The sequence below is a fragment of the Rattus rattus genome, chromosome 3, assembly GCF_011064425.1.
Source record: "Rattus rattus isolate New Zealand chromosome 3, Rrattus_CSIRO_v1, whole genome shotgun sequence".
Lineage (NCBI taxonomy): Eukaryota > Metazoa > Chordata > Mammalia > Rodentia > Muridae > Rattus > Rattus rattus.
This window is the reverse complement of record NC_046156.1, coordinates 219,726,453-219,748,825: the sequence shown is the minus strand read 5'-3', so window position 1 is coordinate 219,748,825 and position 22,373 is coordinate 219,726,453.

Below are 22,373 nucleotides of genomic sequence, written 5' to 3'. Positions count from 1 at the left end.
CAGCTAACTCTAAAGGCAGCTATTCAGACACACATTTTTATATATTTACTTATAAATGTAAATTATCTATGGTTGCCTGCTGTCTCCTATGCAATGTGATCTTCAGTCCTCACAGTACTATGGGTATTATGCTTCTTTTACAGACGATAAAGTTGAGGCAGGAGTAGCTTTGTACATTATCCAAGTTTACAAACAGTTAATAAGTACCAAACCTATGATTTGAACCAGTGCGTCTCCAGGCTATAATCTTAACAAAATTATCATATTACCTCCAGTTAGGTTTTAATCCTGGCCTAGCTTTGATGCATATGTTTTGTTAGCTACAGAGAATGATCTACGATAGCTGTACTTTCAGATTTGAATGAGTAAGTTTATTATTTATCAACCTAAAATAAAAATATATAGCAAGAGATACGTAAGTAGCAAAATATCATCAAACTAAGAGTTCAAAACATATAGGCAAAACTGACTGGGAAAGGCCCTTTAAGGCACTCAGCTGGAGTTACTGACCCCCACGCCTTGCGTGAATCTTCTAAGTAAAGGAACAGATAGTTGCAGATAGAGATAGCATCAGCAACATAGGTTCCCACAGCATGAAGTAGAACCAACTGAAGAAGTCAAGGCAGTCAAGTAGATTTTTCCAAAGATGAGCTTTCCAGAGCTAAACTTCTGCCTTCTCTTTCCCGTAGTTCACTTTTTTATATCATGAAAGAAACAACAATAACAACTTTTGAAACTGGGAAGGGGGGTAACATTTGAGATGTAAATAAATAAAATAACCAATAAATAAAAAAAGAAAAAAGTAAGTAGTTTGCCTTCTAGCTGTTCTTAAAGGCACCATGTATGGGCCAAGAGAAATGCAGGTAACCCTACTTTTCAAGGAGCTCAAATAGCACATGCAGTTTACTAATATCATACATATTATAGTATATAAAGGGATTTCTCCACCTCGTTGGATAGATAATATATTACTTGATAGCAGTTTTAGTGTATTAGAAAACCTTGGTCAGTGGGGCTTTGTGTGTACTGTGTCTGTCATTCCCCAAGGAGCAGTGTAATGAAATGGACAAGCTTAAAGTTTTGGGCATTTTGAATCTTAATTATGAGCCTTTTTATTTTTTTAAAACAGCTTCTACACAAATAGTCAGGAGACCTTTGTGAGCTTCTGTATAGTGGATCCACAGGAATGCTACAAAAATCATGTGAGTTGGTATGGTAAAGGCGTACTCAGCCTGACTCACAGTGGACATCCAAACAATAGAGATTTTTGTATTCTTCCTTAGTCTTTTTGGGATTTAGATTGATGCAGGTGCTGAGGATGGCTCTTGCAGAGGACCTGGGCTTGGTTTCCAGCACCCTCATTGTGGTTTAGAACTACCTGTAGCACATTTGAAGGGGATTCCACATCCATTTCTGAACTCTGCAGGCATCAGGCACTCATGTGATTTATATAAGCAAACAAAGCACTCCGTATACATCTAGTATAAAAAGTGCTTAAAATCTTTAAAAGAATATTGATGGAGATAACCCTGCATTATCAATTAGATAGGATACAGAATCTCCTTATTTCCACTGTACTATGATATGAAGTTCTATATAGAAATAGTTATTACAGATGTCATTTACAAACATTGCTACTGAAAAACATTGTAGTGTCATGCAGAGTAAACAATTTGCTTCCTGGATACTGATGAAGAAAGTCTTGATAAAGAAAAATATAGAGGAGTGTAGGCTTAGTGAGGATTCTGCAAGGGGATAAAAGGAAGAGAACAGCAGAAGCGAAGGTGCAGTTGGAGGTCAAGGTCACTGTAGGCACAGTGTGTGCATGTTTGAAGATGTTAGGCTTTTCACTGTGTACATTGATTTGTGTGTGTGACCACAGGTGTGCAGGGTTGAATTGGCACTTATTTTCCCTTGTTCTTTTTCCTTCTCTCCTGAAGGTTAATGTCTCACAGAAATATTTGCAACACACAAATAAGCCAAAAAGAAGGAAATGAAAACCTGCTCATTAACCCCATTCAGAGATACCTACTCAGCATATCTTCCACATTATTTTAGGTTTACGTGTGTGTGCTTTAAAAATAAGGGTATTTAATAGTCAACAGTTTATCTTGTGACCTACTTGTTTGCTTATTCCGTGAATCTTTTAATGACTTTGTTGCTATACAATGAGCTTTAGGGTCCTCATTGCCGCCCTCCCCCCAACAATCTAGTTTACTGGGGGTTCAGGCTTAGCAGGACCCAGGGCTTCCCTTTCCACTGGTGCTCTTACTAGGATATTCATTGCTACCTATGAGGTCAGAGTCCAGGGTCAGTCCATGTATAGTCTTTAAGTAGTGGCTTAGTCCCTGGAAACTCTGGTTGCTTAGCATTGTTGTACATATGGGGTCTCGAGCCCCTTCAAGCTCTTCCAGTTCTTTCTCTGATTCCTTCGACGGGGGTCCTATTCTCAGTTCAGAGGTTTGCTGCTGGCATTCGCCTCTGTATTTGCTGTATTCTGGCTGTGTCTCTCAGGATCGATCTACATCCGGCTCCTGTCGGTCTGCACTTCTTTGCTTCATCCATCTTGTCTAATTGGGTGGCTCTATGTGTATGGGCCACATGTGGTGCAGGCTCTGAATGGGTGTTCCTTCTGTGTCTGTTTTAATCTTTGCCTCTCTATTCCCTGCCAAGGGTATTCTTGTTCCCCTTTTAAAGAAGGAGTGAAGCATTCACATTTTGATCATCTGTCTTGAGTTTCATGTGTTCTGTGTGCATCTAGGGTAATTCAAGCATTTGGGCTAATAGCCACTTATCAATGAGTGCATACCATGTGTGTTTTTCTGTGATTGGGTTCCCTCACTCAGGATGATATTTTCCAGTTCCAACCATTTGTCTACGAAGTTCATAAAGTTATTGTTTTTGATAGCTGAGTAATATTCCATTGTGTGGATGTACCACATTTTCTGTATCCATTCCTCTGTTGAAGGGCATCTGGGTTCTTTCCAGCTTCTGGCTATTATAAATAAGGCTGCTATGAACATAGTGGAGCATGTGTCTTTAGTCTTAAGAGTGTGTTATCACTTTTATATAGACACTCTACTGCTAAATGATAGTAAAATAAATATTTGAATGTATAATAAAAAGTTTTGTAATAAAATCTTTTGTCTTTTATATCTACTCACTTGTAACAAATAAAATAAAGAGAAATGATCACATGGGTCATTTATACATATAGTATGACTCATATAATAAATAGTATCAAATTATTAATTTTTACTAATTCTATTTAAAATCTAAAATTCAGACAATTTAAAGGGATACATAATAAGATGTTAGCCTCTTTCTACTCCCCTCATACTTAATTTTATATAACTTATATGTAATTAGATTTAATTATGTTTAAACTTAAAATTCAGAAGATGTACAGGGTACTGGATTAGTCTCTTTATACTCTTCTTGTCCTCCCTAAAATCAACCTAAATAGTACCTTGTATGAATGAAAGAAATCACATTGTGTGCATAATGCAATTTTAACTTTTTAGGTTGTGAATGAATGGTATTTTTATAAGAGCTGAGAAAAAGATTTTTTGTACCATGGGATGTAGTAAAGGCCACATGGCTAAACAACCAAATATGAGTGTGAGTTCAGCCCATACGTTCCCCCATTCTTGGTCTACTTCTGCATATCTCACGAAGTCACCTAACCATGGTGTTTTCTCTTCCATAAACACTCAGTATGGCCAGTTTCTTTTGAACCATTCAAAGAGATGAAGTAGCTATTGTCAGTCCATGACTTCAGCTAAGCATCTTTTACTATTCATGCACATTTGTATGATGTGTGTATGTGCATGCATGTGTATGGGTAGACTTATAAGTTCTTAAGTAATTGCTAACCTTCATGCACTTCTAGAATATATGTGTTTCTAAAGAAAAGAGTGAAATTAAGCAAGCCTACGGAGTATTTGGCAGGCTTCCCTCAATGCATACAAGTGGGACAGCCATCTTGGCTTCCTAAGGTCTTTTAGTCTCTTACACAGTTCTGTGAATTGACTGAAAGCATACTGTAGTTGGTAGTGAGGTAGGAAGGCTCATCCAAGTACTAGATGAGCTTCTTGGTCAGATGAGTATTCTGAATTTAGCATGGTCACTGCTTACATGTAATGTCCTCCTCACACACATCAACATACTCACTGCTTGCATCCCTACTTTCCAACAGTTATGTTCAAGTAGCGATTTTACTATTTGGTTTACAAAGCCTAACACCAAAGCAAAATATGGAGACCAAGGTTAGACCTTAGTGTGCCTTTGTGTACTTCATAACAGAAGTAGTGATAGTTCATGCTAAACTGGTGTTTGTCTCCTTAATTAGGCCATACAGTATAATAGAGTTGATTTCAGAGAGAACTCGAGTAATAATATATTAAACTTATTAAATTATTATCTGAAAGTGTTATTTAAGTTCCGTGAGATATACTTTCTATCAAATAGTAATATAATGGCACCTCTGTGGATTTTCTAAGTTAAATGTAATAATGTATAAAATCTACCAATAACCCTAAAATTTTTTATTGGGGGTTTATATAGTTCTGCTTTTTAAAAACTAAAGTTACTGTTTTAAATAAAGTGGGACAAATAGTTGAAGTCATATGGATTCTGATTTAAATCCTAATTCTTAGTTTCTTTTTACTTGTTATCCTTATTTATAAAATAGAGATAACAGTGATGTGTTCATAACACCTTTGTGGAGGTTAAATAAATGATGCATGCACAGAATTCAATGCGGTGGCTGGCGCTGCAAGCACATTTTTTGTTGGAGTTTACCTAGAAGCAGATGTCAAGAAGGACAACAAATTGTTACCTAAATTTATGTATTCAAGTAGCCAAAAAGTAAAAGTTTAGCCAGGGATGCTTCTCATACCTGTAATCTCAGGTCCTAGAGGATGAAGCAGGAGTCACACAGGTTTGAACGTAGCATAGAGGGTATGGTGAGACTCTGTTCTCCCAAATGTAAAACAACAAAGTTTTTATAGAAAACTTTATTAGAAAACTAATCAATTTTTCTCATCTGAATAATATTAGTATGCATGTTACCCATTTACTCCTGTACACAGAGTAATACTTGCTAAAATAAAATAAAAATTATTATTTTTCTAGCTCTTGTCTTTGTTTTTAAAGTAGTTGTGTAGATGCATCAGTGCTGTGCTTTTTACCTAGTAATTTCTAACTGTCACCTCAGAGATTAGGAAGGAGCCTTTTGTTTTAGGTGAGTGTGTCTTCACAACTTAAGATGTGTTACTGTGAATCATGAGGCACAAAGCAAGTGATTTAGATAAACCTCTTTATCTTCAGGAAGACATGAAGGCTGAAGGTGTTACACTCTGACTACCTCTTCAGAGTGAAAATGTAGACTCTGTGGGTTACCACACGCTTTCCAGAAGAGGCTTCTTGACTTTTCTACCTGGCACATACCAGTGTGTGGACATGACAAGCACTCCCCTTGAGGCTTTCACTATTCAAAAGAATTCTTCCCTCACCCTGGCCTCTGGGTGTGAAAGACTCTGCTTGTCTCTCATATTCAGCAACTTCCAATTGAGTCTTCCTGTTTTTCTCTCAGGGAGGCACAGGTAATCTAACAGTGTAAATCTGGAGTTCACCTAATTCCAAATCATGAGCTTTAGAAAGATTTCATGCTTGTTATGCTGAGGTCTAAATTTTCAATAATATGGGTCTTTTGAATGATATGGTATGGTATTTATTGTGTAATTATATTATGACATTTCTTTACCTAGTTTTCTTTCTTTCCTTTTAATCTTAGCTCATCATACATTTTTACTTTTAGAATACAAGGTTTGTTTAATCACATAGAACATTCTTTGAAATGTTGTAGATGTGTTGTTTCTTTCTCTAGTATGTATGCATTCATGTTTTCTCTCAGATATATCGGTGAGGAATGCCATTGTTGCTTAAAGTGAGCTAATCTGTCTTCTGCAATCTAGGAGAGAGGTCCATTGTGAGCTGGTTGTGTAGGGTCACCACAATGCTTTGTTCCTGCAATGCCTTTTGGGCTGGTGTTCATTCTTCTGATTAGCATTATTTAATCCTGTCCTGGGACTTTGTCAGTTGTTAACCTATCACGTCTCACATGTTGGTGATAGGGGGTCACTTATACTCAAGAATTACTGAAAACCTTCAGAGAATGGTTTTTGTTCTTTTATTTTTTGTTACTGTTTTTATTTTTATTTTTTGACAGTTATGCAGTTATGCCTGTAGGAGTGTAGGTAAGGGTGTGTAGGGTGTCTCTAAGGTTTTTTTGTCTGTGTTTGTATGGTGCACCTGAGCATGTGGGTGTGACTATACATATGGAGGACACACAGGTCAATGCTAGGTGTCTTTCTCAGTTTTTCTGTGGCCTTTCTTCCCAGACAGGCTCGCTAACTGAATCTGTCACTTACTGATTTAGCTAACTTGACTGGCCTGCAAGCTCTAGGCGTCTGCTTGTCTCTGCATCCCCAGCACTGTGGTTACAGAAGTATGCCCTCACTGTTCAGCGGGGGTGGTTGGGAGGACACAACTCAGTTCTATGTCCCCAGCCCTCTGTTTTGAAGCAAGGTCTCCCTCTGTAGTGTAAGTTGGCCTTGAATTTTTTATATTCTTGTGTTGACCTCTAGAGCTTGTCTTTTTTTTTTTTTTTTTTTTTTATTAACTTGATTATTTCTTATGTACATTTCGAGTGTTGTTCCCTTTCCGGTTTCAGGCAAACATCCCCTTCCTCCCCCCTTCCTTATGGGTGTTCCCCTCCCCACCCTCCCCCATTGCCGCCCTCCCCGACAGTCTAGTTCACTGAGGGGTTCAGTCTTAGCAGGACCCAGGGCTTCCCCTTCCACTGGTGCTCTTACTAGGATATTCATTGCTACCTACGAGGTCAGAGTCCAGGGTCAGTCCATGTATAGTCTTTAGGTAGTGGCTTAGTCCCTGGAAGCTCTGGTTGCTTGGCATTGTTGTACATATGGGGTCTCAAGCCCCTTCAAGCTCTTCCAGTTCATTCTCTGATTCCTTCAACGGTGGTCCCGTTCTCAGTTCAGTGTTTTGCTGCTGGCATTCGCCTCTGTATTTGCTGTATTCTGGCTTGTTCTCTCAGGAGCGATCTACATCCGGCTCCTGTCGGTCTGCACTTCTTTGCTTCTTCCATCTTGTCTAATTGGGTGGCTGTATATGTATGGGCCACATGTGGGGCAGGCTCTGAATGGGTGTTCCTTCAGTCTCTGTTTTAATCTTTGCCTCTCTCTTCCCTGCCAAGGGCATTCTTGTTCTCCTTTTAAAGAAGGAGTGAAGCCTTCACATTTTGATCCTCCATCTTGAGTTTCATTTGTTCTAGGCAACTAGGGTAATTCAAGCATTTGGGCTAATAGCCACTTATCAGTGAGTGCATACCATGTATGTCTTTCTGTGATTGGGTTAGCTCACTCAGGATGATATTTTCCAGTTCCAACCATTTGCCTACGAATTTCATAAAGTCGTTGTTTTTGATAGCTGAGTAATATTCCATTGTGTAGATGTACCACATTTTCTGTATCTATTCCTCTGTTGAAGGGCATCTGGGTTCTTTCCAGCTTCTGGCTATTATAAATAAGGCTGCGATGAACATAGTGGAGCACGTGTCTTTTTTATATGTTGGGGCATCTTTTGGGTATATGCCCAAGAGAGGTATAGCTGGATCCTCAGGCAGTTCAATGTCCAATTTTCTGAGAAACCTCCAGACTGATTTCCAGAATGGTTGTACCAGTCTGCAACCCCACCAACAATGGAGGAGTGTTCCTCTTTCTCCGCATCCTCGCCAGCATTTGCTGTCACCTGAGTTTTTGATCTTAGCCATTCTCACTGGTGTGAGGTGAAATCTCAGGGTTGTTTTGATTTGCATTTCCCTGATGACTAAAGATGTTGAACATTTCTTTAGGTGTTTCTCAGCCATTCGGCATTCCTCAGCTGTGAATTCTTTGTTTAGCTCTGAACCCCATTTTTTAATAGGGTTATTTGTCTCCCTGCGGTCTAACTTCTTGAGTTCTTTGTATATTTTGGATATAAGGCCTCTATCTGTTGTAGGATTGGTAAAGATCATTTCCCAATCTGTTGGTTGCCTTTTTGTCCTGACCACAGTATCCTTTGCCTTACAGAAGCTTTGTAGTTTTTATGAGATCCCATTTGTCGATTCTTGATCTTAGAGCATAAGCCATTGGGTGTTTGTTCAGGAAATTTTTCCAGTGCCATATGTGTTCCAGATGCTTCCCTAGTTTTTCTTCTATTAGTTTGAGTGTGTCTGGTTTGATGTGGAGGTCCTTGATCCACTTGGACTTAAGCTTTGTACAGGTGATAAGCATGGATCGATCTGCATTCTTCTACATGTTGACCTCCAGTTGAACCAGCACCATTTGCTGAAAATGCTATCTTTTTCCATTGGATGGTTTGGGCTCCTTTGTCAAAATCAAGTGACCATAGGTGTGGGTTCATTTCTGGGTCTTCAATTCTATTCCATTGGTCTATCTGTCTGTCTCTGTACCAATACCATGCAGTTTTATCACTATTGCTCTGTAATACTGCTTGAGTTCAGGGATAGCGATTCCCCTGAAGTCCTTTTTATTGTTGAGGATAGTTTTAGCTATCCTGGGTTTTTGTTATTCCAGATGAATTTGCAAATTGTTCTGTCTAACTCTTTGAAGAATTGGATTGGTATTTTGATGGGGATTGCATTGAATCTGTAGATCGCTTTTTGGTAAAATGGCCATTTTACTATATTAATCCTGCCAATCCATGAGCATGGGAGATCTTTCCATCTTCTGAGGTCTTCTTCAATTTCTTTCTTCAGAGTCTTGAAGTTCTTGTTGTACAAATCTTTTACTTGCTTGGTTAAAGTCACACCAAATTACTTTATATTATTTGGGTCTATTATGAAGGTGTCGTTTCCTAATTTCTTTCTCGGCTTGTTTCTTTTTGTGTAGAGGAAGGCTACTGATTTATTTGAGTTAATTTTATACCCAGCCACTTTGCTGAAGTTGTTTATCAGCTTTAGTAGTTCTCTGGTGGAACTTTTGGGATCACTTAAATATACTATCATATCATCTGCAAATAGTGATATTTTTGACTTCTTCTTTTCCATCTGTATTCCCTTGACCTCCTTTTTTTGTTGTCTGATTGCTCTGGCTAGAACTTCAAGAACTATATTGAATAAGTAGGGAGAGAGTGGGCAGCCTTGTCTAGTCCCTGATTTTAGTGGGATTGCTTCAAGTTTCTCTCCATTTAGTTTAATGTTAGCCACTGGTTTTGCTGTATATGGCTTTTTACTATGTTTAGGTATGGGCCTTGGATTCCTATTCTTTCCAGGACTTTTTTTATCATGAAGGGGTGTTGAATTTTTGTCAAATGCTTTCTCAGCATCTAATGAAATGATCATGTGGTTTTGTTCTTTCAGTTTGTTTATATAATGGATCACGTTGATGGTTTTTCAGATATTAAACCATCCCTGCATGCCTGGGATGAAGCCTACTTGATCATGGTGGATGATTGTTTTGATGTGCTCTTGGATTGGTTTGCCAGAATTTTTGTTGAGTATTTTTGTGTCGATGTTCATAAGGAAATTGGTCTGAAGTTCTCTCTTTCTTTGTTGGGTCTTTTGTGGTTTAGGTATAAGAGTAATTGTGGCTTCATAGAAGGAGTTCGTAGTGCTCCATCTGTTTCAATTTGTGGAATAGTTTGAATAATATTGGTGAGGTCTTCTATGAAGGTCTGATAGAATTTCTGCAATAAACCCCGTCTGGACCTGGGCTCTTTTTGGTTGGGAGACCTTTAATGTCTGCTTCTATTTCCTTAGGAGTTATGGGGTTGTTTAACTGGTTTATCTGTTCCTGATTTAACTTCGGTACCTGGTATCTGTCTAGGAAATTGTCCATTTCCTGCAGATTTTCAAGTTTTGTTGAGTATAGGCTTTTATAGTAAGATCTGATGATTTTTTGAATTTCCTCTGAATCTGTAGTTATGTCTCCCTTTTCATTTCTGATTTTGTTAATTTGGACACACTCTCTGTGTCCTCTCGTTGGTCTGGCTAAGGGTTTATCTATCTTGTTGATTTTCTCAAAGAACCAACTTTTGGTTCTGTTGATTCTTTCTATGGTCCTTTTTGTTTCTACTTGGTTGATTTCAGCTCTGAGTTTGATTATTTCCTGCCTTCTCCTCCTCCTGGGTGTATTTGCTTCTTTTTGTTCTAGAGCTTTTAGGTGTGCTGTCAAGCTGCTGACATATGCTCTTTCCTGTTTCTTTCTGCAGGCACTCAGCGCTATGAGTTTTCCTCTTAGCACAGCTTTCATTGTGTCCCATAAGTTTGGGTATGTTGTACCTTCATTTTCATTAAATTCTAAAAAGTTTTTAATTTCTTTCTTTATTTCTTCCTTGACCAGGTTATCATTGAGTAGAGCATTGTTCAATTTCCACGTATATGTGGGCATTCTTCCCTTATTGTTATTGAAGACCAGCTTTAGGCCGTGGTGGTCCGATAGCGCGCATGGGATTATTTCTATCTTTCTGTACCTGTTGAGGCCCGTTTTTTGACCAATTATATGGTCAATTTTGGAGAAAGTACCATGAGGAGCTGAGAAGAAGGTATATCCTTTTGCATTAGGGTAGAGCGTTCTATAAATATCCGTTAAGTCCATTTGGCTCATGACTTCTCTTAGTCTGTCTACGTCTCTGTTTAATTTCTGTTTCCATGATCTGTCCATTGATGAGAGTGGGGTGTTGAAGTCTCCTACTATTATTGTGTGAGGTGCAATATGTGTTTTGAGCTTTAGTAAGGTTTCTTTTAATGTAGGGGTGCCCTTTATTGGGGGCATAGATATTTAGGATTGAGAGTTCATCTTGGTGGATTTTTTCCTTTGATAAATATAAAAGTGTCCTTCCTTATCTTTTTTGATGACTTTTAGTTGAAAATTGACTTTATTTGATATTAGAATGGCTACTCCAGCTTGCTTCTTCCGACCATTTGCCTGGAAAGTTGTTTTCCAGCCTTTCACTCTGAGGTAGTGTCTGTCTTTGTCTCTGAGGTGTGTTTCCTGTAGGCAGCAGAATGCAGGGTCCTCGTTGCGTATCCAGTTTGTTAATCTATGTCTTTTTATTGGGGAGTTGAGGCCATTGATGTTGAGAGATATTAAGGAATAGTGATTATTGCTTCCTGTTATATTCATACTTGGATGTGTTATGTTTGTGTGCTTTTCTTCTCTTTGTTTTGTTGCCAAGACGATTAGTTTCTTGCCTCTTCTTGGGTATAGCTTGCCTCCTTATGTTGGGCTTTACCATTTATTATCCTTTGTAGCGCTGGATTTGTAGAAAGATATTGTGTAAATTTGGTTTTGTCATGGAATATCTTGGTTTCTCCATCTATGTTAATTGAGAGTTTTGCAGGATACAGTAGCCTGGGCTGGCATTTGTGTTCTCTTAGGGTCTGAATGACATCAGTCCAGGATCTTCTGGCCTTCATAGTTTCTGGCGAAAAGTCTGGTGTGATTCTGATAGGTCTGCCTTTATATGTTACTTGACCTTTTTCCCTTACTGCTTTTAATATTCTTTCTTTATTTTGAGCGTTTGGTGTTTTGACTATTATGTGACGGGAGGTGTTTCTTTTCTGGTCCAATCTATTTGGAGTTCTGTAGGCTTCTTGTATGCCTATGGGTATCTCTTTTTTTAGGTTAGGGAAGTTTTCTTCTATGATTTTGTTGAAGATTTGTACTGGTCCTTTGAGCTGGGAGTCTTCACTCTCTTCTATACCTATTATCCTTAGGTTTGATCTTCTCATTGAGTCCTGGATTTCCTGTATGTTTTGGACCAGTAGCTTTTTCCGCTTTACATTATCTTTGACAGTTGAGTCAATGATTTCTATGGAATCTTCTGCTCCTGAGATTCTCTCTTCCATCTCTTGTATTCTGTTGGTAAAGCTTGTATCTACAGCTCCTTGTCTCTTCTTTTGGTTTTCTATATCCAGGGTTGTTTCCATGTGTTCTTTCTTGATTGCTTCTATTTCCATTTTTAATTCCTTCCACTGTTTGATTGTGTTTTCCTGGAATTCTTTCAGGATTTTTGTGTCTCTCTCTATGGGCTTCTACTTGTTTATTTATGTTTTCCTGGAATTCTTTCAGGCATTTTTTTTTCGATTCTCTCTGTAGGCTTCTACTTGTTCTCTAAGGTAGTTCATCATGTCTTTCTTGAAGTTCTCCAGCATCATGGTCATATATGATTTTGAATCTAGATCTTGCTTTTTCTGGTGTGTTTGGATATTCCATGTTTTGTTTTGATGGGAGAATTGGGTCTGATGGTGCCATGTAGTCTTGGTTTCTGTTGCTTGGGTTCCTCGCTTGCCTCTCGCCATCAAATTATCTCTAGTGTTACTTTGTTCTGCTATTTCTGACAGTGGCTAAACTGTCCTATAGGCCTGTGTGTCAGGAGTGCTGTAGACCTGTTTTCCTCTCTTTCAGTCAGTTATGGGGACAGAGTGTTCTGCTTTCGGGCCTGTAGTTTTTCCTTTCTACAGGTTTTCAGCTGTTCTTGTGGACCTGTGCCTTGAGTTCACCAGGCAGGTCACTTGCAGCAGATAAGTTAGTCTTACCTGTGGTCCCGAGGCTCAAGTTCGCTCGCGGGGTTCTGCCCACGGGCTCTCCGCGGTGGCAGCAACCAGGAAGATCTGCGCCGCCTCTTCCGGGGGCCTCCGTGTACCAGGGTTCCAGATGGCCTCCGGTATTTTCCTCTGGAATCAGTAATGTGTGCAGAGAGCAGTCTCTTCTGGTTTCGCAGGCGTGTCTGCCTCTCTGAAGGTTTAGCTCTCCCTCCCACGGTATTTGGGTGCAGAGAACTGTTTATCCGGTCTGTTTCCTTCAGGTTCAGGCGGTGTCTCAGGCAGGCTCCTGCTGCTCCTGGGCCCTCCCCACAGGAACCCAGAGGCCTTGTACAGTTTCCTCTTGGGTCAGGGATGTGGGCAGGGGTGGGCAGTGTTGGTGGTCTCTTCCGCTCTGCAGCCTCAGGAGTGCCCACCTGACCAGGCGGTAAGGTATCTCTCCCACGGGTTCTGGGAGCAGAGAGCTGCTGCGGGCCGGGATCCGCGGGTGTGGAGCTTGTCTTTTTTAAATTATTTTTTTTTTTACAGAATTTTATCTAAATATTTATTGCAATATAAATTAAAATTAAATATAAAAAACTTTCAGTACCACCTCATTAATGCAATACCCTTTAAAAGAAAATTTGAATTTTCTAAAACTAACAAAATTAATGAAACAGCTGCATTGTTTTTGTATTATAAATGTGTTTAATGTCTGTCCTAATAAAAGGAAAATAAATTTCAGATCTGCTCCCATTCTCAGTATGCTTTGATATGTAGCTTTAGCTAAAATAAGTGAGCAAAATATAGCCTTATATTTGCAGGTAGTTGGTCAAGTATTCAAAGTCTGCTCAGATAATTGTGGCTATTATGCATTGACGCTTTACCAGAATTTAGCAAACAAGTGGTAGCTTCTTAGTGTAGCCTGGTCACAGGTCATCTCATAGCTTCCTACTGTTGCTATATACTTCTTGCTCTGTCTTATGCTTTGACTTATCATTTTACAGAAATATAATTCTGTTCCACAATGAAGTAACTTTTGGAAGGAAAATAATCATTTTTCGTAAGATATACTGATCTTCCGAGTCTTAATAATGAAGAATTTCATCAGGAACATCTTAAAATACATGTTTTCCAGAAATCTAACTTTTTGTTTATAAGTTCAAATTATATTGTTGACAACAAATATTACCTGGCGTTTTACTTGATGGATAGTTAGCAAATTGATAGCCCAATCTGGTTAATTTTGAGGAACCAATATACAAAGACTTAACAAAATTAATAATTCTTGCTGACACATCAAGGACTTTATTAAACAAACGTGACATTAATATTTATTCCAAATGTGGTGCTGAAGAAACAAGTCCAGTGAATACCCTGCAGAGCAGGGTAGGATTCTTCCTGGAACCTAGGAGTATTATATGGTATATGACAAATAGAAAATTAAGTCCAAGGGAAATATAAGTTGTCCATCGTTTTCCCTTACAAAGTGGATATTGGGTTATCTAGGTAAACTCAGTGCAGTGGTAAAGCTTTTCAGAAGTAGACCAACTGACAGAAGAATTCTGAGTGATCAGTGTTGCAAAGGTGGAGGAGGTGGACCACAAGTCAAGGAGTGACATTCACCTCTTCCTGTCCTATTTCTGTAGTTAATACAGGCTATGTATTCACTTCTGAATATTTGGAGTTAGGAGCCAATGAGACAGAATATGCAAAGTTTGTCTTTCTGTGTCTGGATTGCCTTGCTCAATATGGCCTTGTCTAGTTCCACCCATTTACCAGGGAGGTTCATGACTTTATTTTTCTTTATAGCTGTATAGTAATCCACAGTGTACTTGTACCATATTTTGATTACCCATTTGTCCATTGTAGGACATTGAGGTTGTTTTCATTGTTTTCACTGTTATGAATGTACTAGCAATGAACATGGCTGAGCAAGTGTCTTTAGAGTAGGATGTTAAATTCTTTTGGGCACATGCCTAGGAGTAGTGAAGCTGAGTAACTGGTTCATATGACAGATAACATAAGTTTAGTTTTTTTGAGAATTCTTCATTCTCCACACTTATTTCCAGAGTGGCTGCACCAGTTTGCAATTCTACCAACAGTGAATGAAAATCATTTTGTCCTGTTTGTGTGTATGCGGGTGTGTGTCTTTGTGTGTGTGTACATGTGTGTGTCCCATGCCACATCCTCTCCAGCATTTATTGTCAGTTCCTTTGTTATCTTTTTATCTAAGGTAAGATGAAATCTTAGTTGTTTTGATTTACATTTCCCTAATTTCTAGGCACAATGACTCCTCCTCCTCCTCGTCCTCTTCCTCCTTCTCTTCTTGTCTCTCCCTCTGTCCCCTTATCCCCTTCATCCTCCTCCTCCTCTTCTTGTCCCTCCCTCTGTCGCCTTACTCCCTTCTTCCTTTCTTTTTTTATCTTCCTCTGATAATTCTCTATTCATATCCCAGGTACATTTTATAAAGAAGTCATTTGTTTTATTCTTTGTGTTTGATTTTTTTTTTTTATAAACTCTGGATATCAATCCTCTGTCTGATGATAGCTGGCAAAGATTCTCTTCCTTTCTATGGGATTCCTCTTCACTTGACAGATTGTTTCTTTAGCTGTGCAGAAGCTCGTTAGTTTTATGAAGTCCCATTTGTCAGTTGTTGGCCTTAATATTTGGGCATATTGAGTCCTATTTAGGAAGTTCATTCCAACACCTGTATAATGTAGGATAATGTGCATGCTTTCTTGTAGCAATTTTAGTGTTTCAGGTTTCAAGCCTAGGTCTTTGATCCATTTAGAATTTTGTACAAGGTGATAAATATGTTTAGTTTAATTTTCCTATATGACGACATCCAGTTTTTAACAACACCACATGGCAAAGTGCTTTCTTTTTTCCATCATATGTTTTTGGTGTCTTTGTCAAGTATTAAGTGACTGAAATTATGTTTGCTCATGCTTGGGTCTTCAACTCAGTTTTGTTCCATTGGTTTACACATTTGTTTTTGTGTTAGGGCTATATTGTTTTTATCACTGTGGCTATATATTGTATCTTTACATAGAATTGTAGCTCCACCTATTTTGCTTTTACTCAGAATTGTTTTAGCTATCCATGATTTTTAGTTATCCACAGATTTTGGTAGAATGGTCATATTTGCCATTTGATTCTGCCAATCCATGAGCATGGGATGTCCTTCTATTTTCTAGTTTCTGTCTTTAACTCCTTCTTCAGATGTTTACGTTTTTATTGTAGAGGTTCTTCAATTGCTTACTTAGGTTTATTCTTAGATATTATATTATAAATGGGAATGTGTCCACGATCTCTTCTTTGTATGTTTGTTGGTTAGTATATAGAAAAACCATTGATTTATATACTTCTACACGGCTGAATTTATTGTTTCTAGAAGCTTTCTGGTGTAATTCTGGAATACTCTAAAGTATATATCATGTCATCTGCAGATATGGATAGTTTATTTGAATTTTTTTATTTCTTTCTCTTGCCTAATTAATTCAGTTTACAGAGTAATATTGAAAGGGACAAGGGATAGTGGACATCCTTAAATGTAAATTTAAGACCATCTGGAAGAATACCAGGTCCTGTCCAGAGTCTGTAGACCATGCAGGAATCTCATTTTTTCACAAATCTCATTTTTTCCTTTGTTTTAGTCTCTCTCTCTCTCTCTCTCTCTCTCTCTCTCTCTCTCTCTCTCTCTCTCCCTACCCCCGCTTGCTTGCTTGATTTAATTCATCAAATCATCTGTTTGCTTTCAGTATTTTTTTTCAAGCCAATTGCCTAGAAATTAGATGAAAAATTAAAGACGCCTCAGTTTTGTTTTAAAAGACTAGTAGTAGTTGAGAACTGAATCAGGAATGAAATTCAGCATCTCATTGCTATGCTCAAAGGGACTTGTCACTATAAATGTCCACCCCATTATGCACTGCGATGCTGTAATTGTTTCTATAATCTCTGTGAACAATTTATTTATGTATCAGTAGTAATTTTTTCCTATTTTCCTAATTTAGTAACCTGAGTCTTCTCTCTCTTTTTTCCTTATCTTTTTATTTCTGAAGGTCTGTTGATTTTGCTTTCTTTTAAAGCATGTAGTTGAGTTCTGGTTCAGTGTCAGAGCACTTCACTTAGATTTGGGAGAACTCTGTTTGATCCATGGCATTGAAGGTAAGATTTGACTTGATTTTATCTATTAATCTTTGTTATTTTAGAATGTTTAAGTAGCATTATTGTTTCTCCCCACTGTTTAATGTTTAGCTTGGACAGGGCTAAAGCCTCTGGAAGTGGGAATTTTGCATATTGGTTTCAGTTCTTTTTCAATAAGGAAGTTTTATTTCTATCTCTCTCCCTCCCTCCCTCCCTCCCTCCCTCCCTTCCTCCCTCCCTCCCTCTCTCTCTCAGTGAAGTGTTAGGATTTAGAATAATGATAATATTGCCATCACAGAATGAACTAAGAAGGTTTCTTATGGTTTCTTAATGAGCTGCTTTTCATGCATTCCCTAAAATCTGTAATCTTGGGTTTTTCATTTAGTAGAACTATTTTAATAGCCCCTATTTTAATATAGCAATTATTTAAAACTATGTTTTCTAACTTGCAAATGTTGGATATTTGTTCACATTGTTATGTATTATTTAGGTGTTGACCAAAATTTCATCATAAAATATCCTTCTTCCCTGTATTAGTAATTATTGAAGCCTGCCTGTGAGGTACACAGGCAGATACTAATGGTTATAGAGGCCAGGGGTTAGTATCAGGCAGGTACTCTACTGATATTCTCCCATTGACACTAAACTTACCTGGCTAGCCCACATATGCTAGGCATCTATCTGCTTCTCTCCATTGGATCATAGGCACAATGTGCTGCTCCAGGCTTTTTTTGTGGGTTCTAGGTATGTGGAATCAGTTCCTCATGCTTGTGTGGCAAGTATCTTACTGAGTAAGGTATCTCTCTAGCCCTCTTATTTATTATTGATACCAAAACTCAGTCATATCGTGGCTATTATTTACATGGTCTTTTACTTAAAACTTGTTCATTCTTGTATTTATAATCAATTCATATTCTGCTCATTTGTCTTTGAGCAGAATATGTATATTTTACATATTATATGAGGTTAGATTTTGTGTGTGTGTGTATATGTGTGTGTGTTTGTGTGTGTGTGTGTGTGTATCTACTCATACAGTCTGTGGTTTTGAGGTATTTAGATTATCTAAATTAAATCTGCTTATTGATATGGTCAAGTTTTTATTTTCTATTTCATTTAATACTATTTTTTAAAAGATCTATTCACTCATTTTATATTCAGTATGGCTCTCTTCAGATACATAAGAAATGGGCATCCGATCCCATTACACACGGTTGTGAGCAAAGACCCAACAACTAAAGAGAACTTCAGACCAATTTCCCTTATGAATATCGACGCAAAAATACTCAATAAAATTCTGGCAAACCGAATACAATAGCACATCAAAATAATCATCCACCATGATCACGTAGGCTTCATCCCAGGCATGCAGGATTGGTTTAATATACGGAAAACCATCAATGTAATCCATTATATAAACAAACTGAAAGAACAAAACCACATGATCATTTCATTAGATGCTGAGAAAGCATTTGACAAAATTGAATACCCCTTCATGATAAAAGTCCTGGAAAGAATAGGAATTCAAGGCCCATACCTAAACATAGTAGAAGCCATATACAGCAAACCAGTGGCTAACATTAAACTAAATGGAGAGAAACTTGAAGAATCCCACTAAAATCAGGCACTAGACAAGGCTGCCCACTCTCTCCCTACTTATTCAATATAGTTCTTGAAGTTCTATCCAGAGCAATCAGACAACAAAAGAAGATCAAAGGGATACAGATTGGAAAAGAAGAAGTCAAAATATCACTATTTGCAGATGATATGATAGTATATTTAAGTGATCCCAAAAATTCCACCAGAGAACTACTAAACCTGATAAACAACTTCAGCAAAGTGGCTGGGTATAAAATTAACTAAAATAAATCAGTAGCCTTCCTCTACACAAAAGAGAAACAAGCCGAGAAAGAAATTAGGGAAATGACACCCTTCATAATAGACCCAAATAATATAAAACACCTCGGTGTGACTTTAACCAAGCAAGTGAAAGATCTGTATGATAAGAACTTCAAGCCTCTGAAGAAAGAAATTGAAGAAGATCGCAGATGATGGAAAGATCTCCCATGCTCATGGTTCAGCAGGATTAATATCATAAAAATGGCCATTTAACCAAAAGCAATCTACAGATTCAATGAAATCCCCATCAAAATACCAATCCAATTCTTCAAAGAGTTAGACAGAACAATTTGCAAATTCATCTGGAATAACAAAAAACCCAGAAAAGCTAAAACTATCCTCAACAATAAAAGGACTTCCGGGGGAATCACTATCCCTGAACTCAAGCAGTATTATAGAGCAATAGTGATAAAAACTGCATGGTATTGGTACAGAGACAGACAGATAGACCAGTGGGATAGAATTGAAGACCCAGAAATGAACCCACACACCTATGATCACTTGATTTTTGACAAAGGAGCCAAAACCATCCAATGGAAAAAAGATAGCATTTTCAGCAAATGGTGCTGGTTCAACTGGAGGTCAACATGTAGAAGAATGCAGATCGATCCATGCTTATGACCCTGTACAAAGCTTAAGTCCAAGTGGATCAAGGACCTCCACATCAAACCAGATACACTCAAACTAATAGAAGAAAAAGTGGTGAAGCATCTCGAACACAGGGACACTGGAGAAAATTTCCTGAACAAAACACCAATGGCTTATGCTCTAAGATCAAGAATCGAGAAATGGGATCTCATAAAACTGCAAAGCTTCTGTAAGGCAAAGGACACTGTGGTTAGGACAAAACGGCCACCAACAGATTGGAAAAAGATGTTTACCAATCCTACAACAGATAGAGGGCTTATATCCAAAATATACAAAGAACTCAAGAAGTTACACCACAGGGAGACAAATAACCCTATTAAAAAACTGGGGTTTCAGAGCTAAAAAAAAGAATTCACAGCTGGGAATGCCGAATGGCTGAGAACACCTAAAGAAATGTTCAACATCTTTTAGTCATAGGGAAATGCAAATCAAAAACAACCCTGAGATTTCACCTCACACCAGTGAGAATGGCTAAGAATCAAAACTCAGGTGACAGCAAATGCTGTGGGAGGATGTGGAGAGAAGGAGTGAACACTCCTCCATTGTTGGTGGGATAGCAGACTGGTACAACCATTCTGGAAATCAGTCTGGAGGTTCCTCAGAAAATTGGACATTGAACTACCTGAGGTCCCAGCTATACATCTCTTGGGCATATACCCAAAAGATGCCCCAACATATAACAAAGACACGTGCTCCACTATGTTCATCGCAGCCTTACTTATAATAGCCAGAAGCTGGAAAGAACCCAGATGCCTTTCAACAGAGGAATAGATACAGAAAATGTGGTAAATCTACACAATGGAATATTACTCAGCTATCAACAACAATGACTTTATGAAATTCATAGGCAAATGGATGGAACTGGAAAATATCATCCTGAGTGAGGTAACCCAATCACAGAAAAAAAAACATGGTATGCATTCATTGATAAGTGGCTATTAGCCCAAATGCTTGAATTACCCTAAATAGATGCACAGAACGCAGTGAAACTCAGGCGGATGATCAAAATCACGAATGCTTCACTCCTTCTTTTAAAGGGAACAAGAATACCCTTGCAGGGAATGGGAAGCAAAGATTAAAACTGAGGCAGAAAGAATACCCATTCAAGCCTGCACCACATGTGGCCCCTACATATACAACCACGTCAATTAGACAATATGGATGAAGCAAAAAGAAGTGCAGCCTGACAGGAACCGGATCATAGATCTCTCCACGAGACACAGCCAGAATACAACAAATATGTAGGCGATTGACAACAGCAAACCACTGAACTGAAGGAGTTCCCGTTGAAGGAATAAGAAAAGGACTGGAAGAGCTCGAAGGGGCTCGAGACCCCATATGAACAACAATGCCAAGCAACCAGAGCTTCCAGGGACTAAGCCACTACCCAAAGACTATACATGGACTGACCCTGGGCTCCAACTGCATAGGTAGCAATGAATAGCCTACTAAGAGCACCAGTGGAAGGGGAAGCCCTTGGTCCTGCCAAGAGTGAACCCCCAGCGAACGTGATTGTTGAGGGGAAGGAGGTAATGGGGGAAGGATGGGGAGGGGAACACCCATATAGAAGGGGAGGGAGAGGGGTCGGGGATATTGGCCATGAAACCGTGAAAGTGAATAAAAATTGAAATGTAAATAAGAAATACTCAAGTTAATAAAGATAAAAAAAAAGGAATAGTGATTGTTGCTTACTGTTATAATAGTGTTTGGATGTGAGATAATTTTTGTGCTTTTCTTCTCTTTGTTTTGTTGCATAGACGATTAGTTTCTTTCTTTTTCTAGGGTGTAGCTTGCCTCCTTAAGTTGGGCTTTGCCATTTATTATCTTTGTGGGGCTGGATTTGTAGAAAGATATTGTGGAAATTTGGTTTTGTCATGGAATATCTTGGTTTCTCCACCTAGAGTTTTGCTGGATACAGTAACCTGGGCTGGCATTTGTGCTCTCTTAGGGTTTGTATGACATCTGTCCAGGATCTTCTGGCTTTCATAGTCTCTGGCGAGAAGTCTGGTGTGATTCTGATAGGTCTGACTTTATATGTTACTTGACCTAATTCCCTTACTGCTTTTAATATTCTTTCTTTATTTTGTGCATTTGGTGTTTTGACTATTATGTGACAGGAGGAGTTTCTTTTCTGGTCCACTGTATTTGGAGTTCTGTAGGCTTCTTGTATGTTTATGGGTATCTCTTTTTTTAGGTTAGGGAAGTTTTCTTCTATGATTTTGTTGAAGATATTTACTGGTCCTTTGAGCTGGGAGTCTTCACTCTCTTCTATACCTATTATCCTTAGCTTTGGTCTTCTCATTGAGTCCTAGATTTCCTGTATGTTTTGGACCAGTAGCTTTTTCCATTTTACATTATCTTTGACCGTTGTGTTGATGATTTCTATGGAATTTTCTGCTCCTGAGATTCTCTCTTCTATCTCTTGTATTCTGTTGGTGATGCTTGTATCTACAGCTCCTTGTCTCTTCCTTTGGTTTTCTATATCCAGGGTTGTCTCCCCCTTGTGCTTTCTTTATTGCTTCTATTTCCATTTTTAATTCCTTCAATTGTTTGATTGTGTTTTCCTGGAATTCTTTCAGGGATTTTTGTGATTCCTCTCTATATGCTTCTACTTTTTTATTTATGTTTTCCTCCGTTTCTCTAAGGGAGTTCTTTATGTCTTTCTTGAAGTCCTCCATCATCATAATCAGTGTGATTTATTTTTTTATTTTTTTATTAACTTGAGTATTTCTTATGTACATTTTTGAGTGTTATTCCTTTCCCGGTTTCGGGCAACATCCTTCCCTCCCCCCTTCCCCTTATGGGTGTTCCCCTCCCCACCCCTCCCATTGCTGCCCTCCCCCGACAGTCTAGTTCACTGGGGGTTCAGTGTTAGCAGGACCCAGGGCTTCCCCTTCCACTGGTGCTCTTACTAGGATATTCATTGCTACCTACGAGGTCAGAGTCCAGGGTCAGTCCATGTATAGTCTTTAGGTAGTGGCTTAGTCCCTGGAAGCTCTGGTAGCTTGGCATTGTTGTACATATGGGGTCTCAAGCCCCTTCAAGCTCTTCCAGTTCATTCTCTGATTCC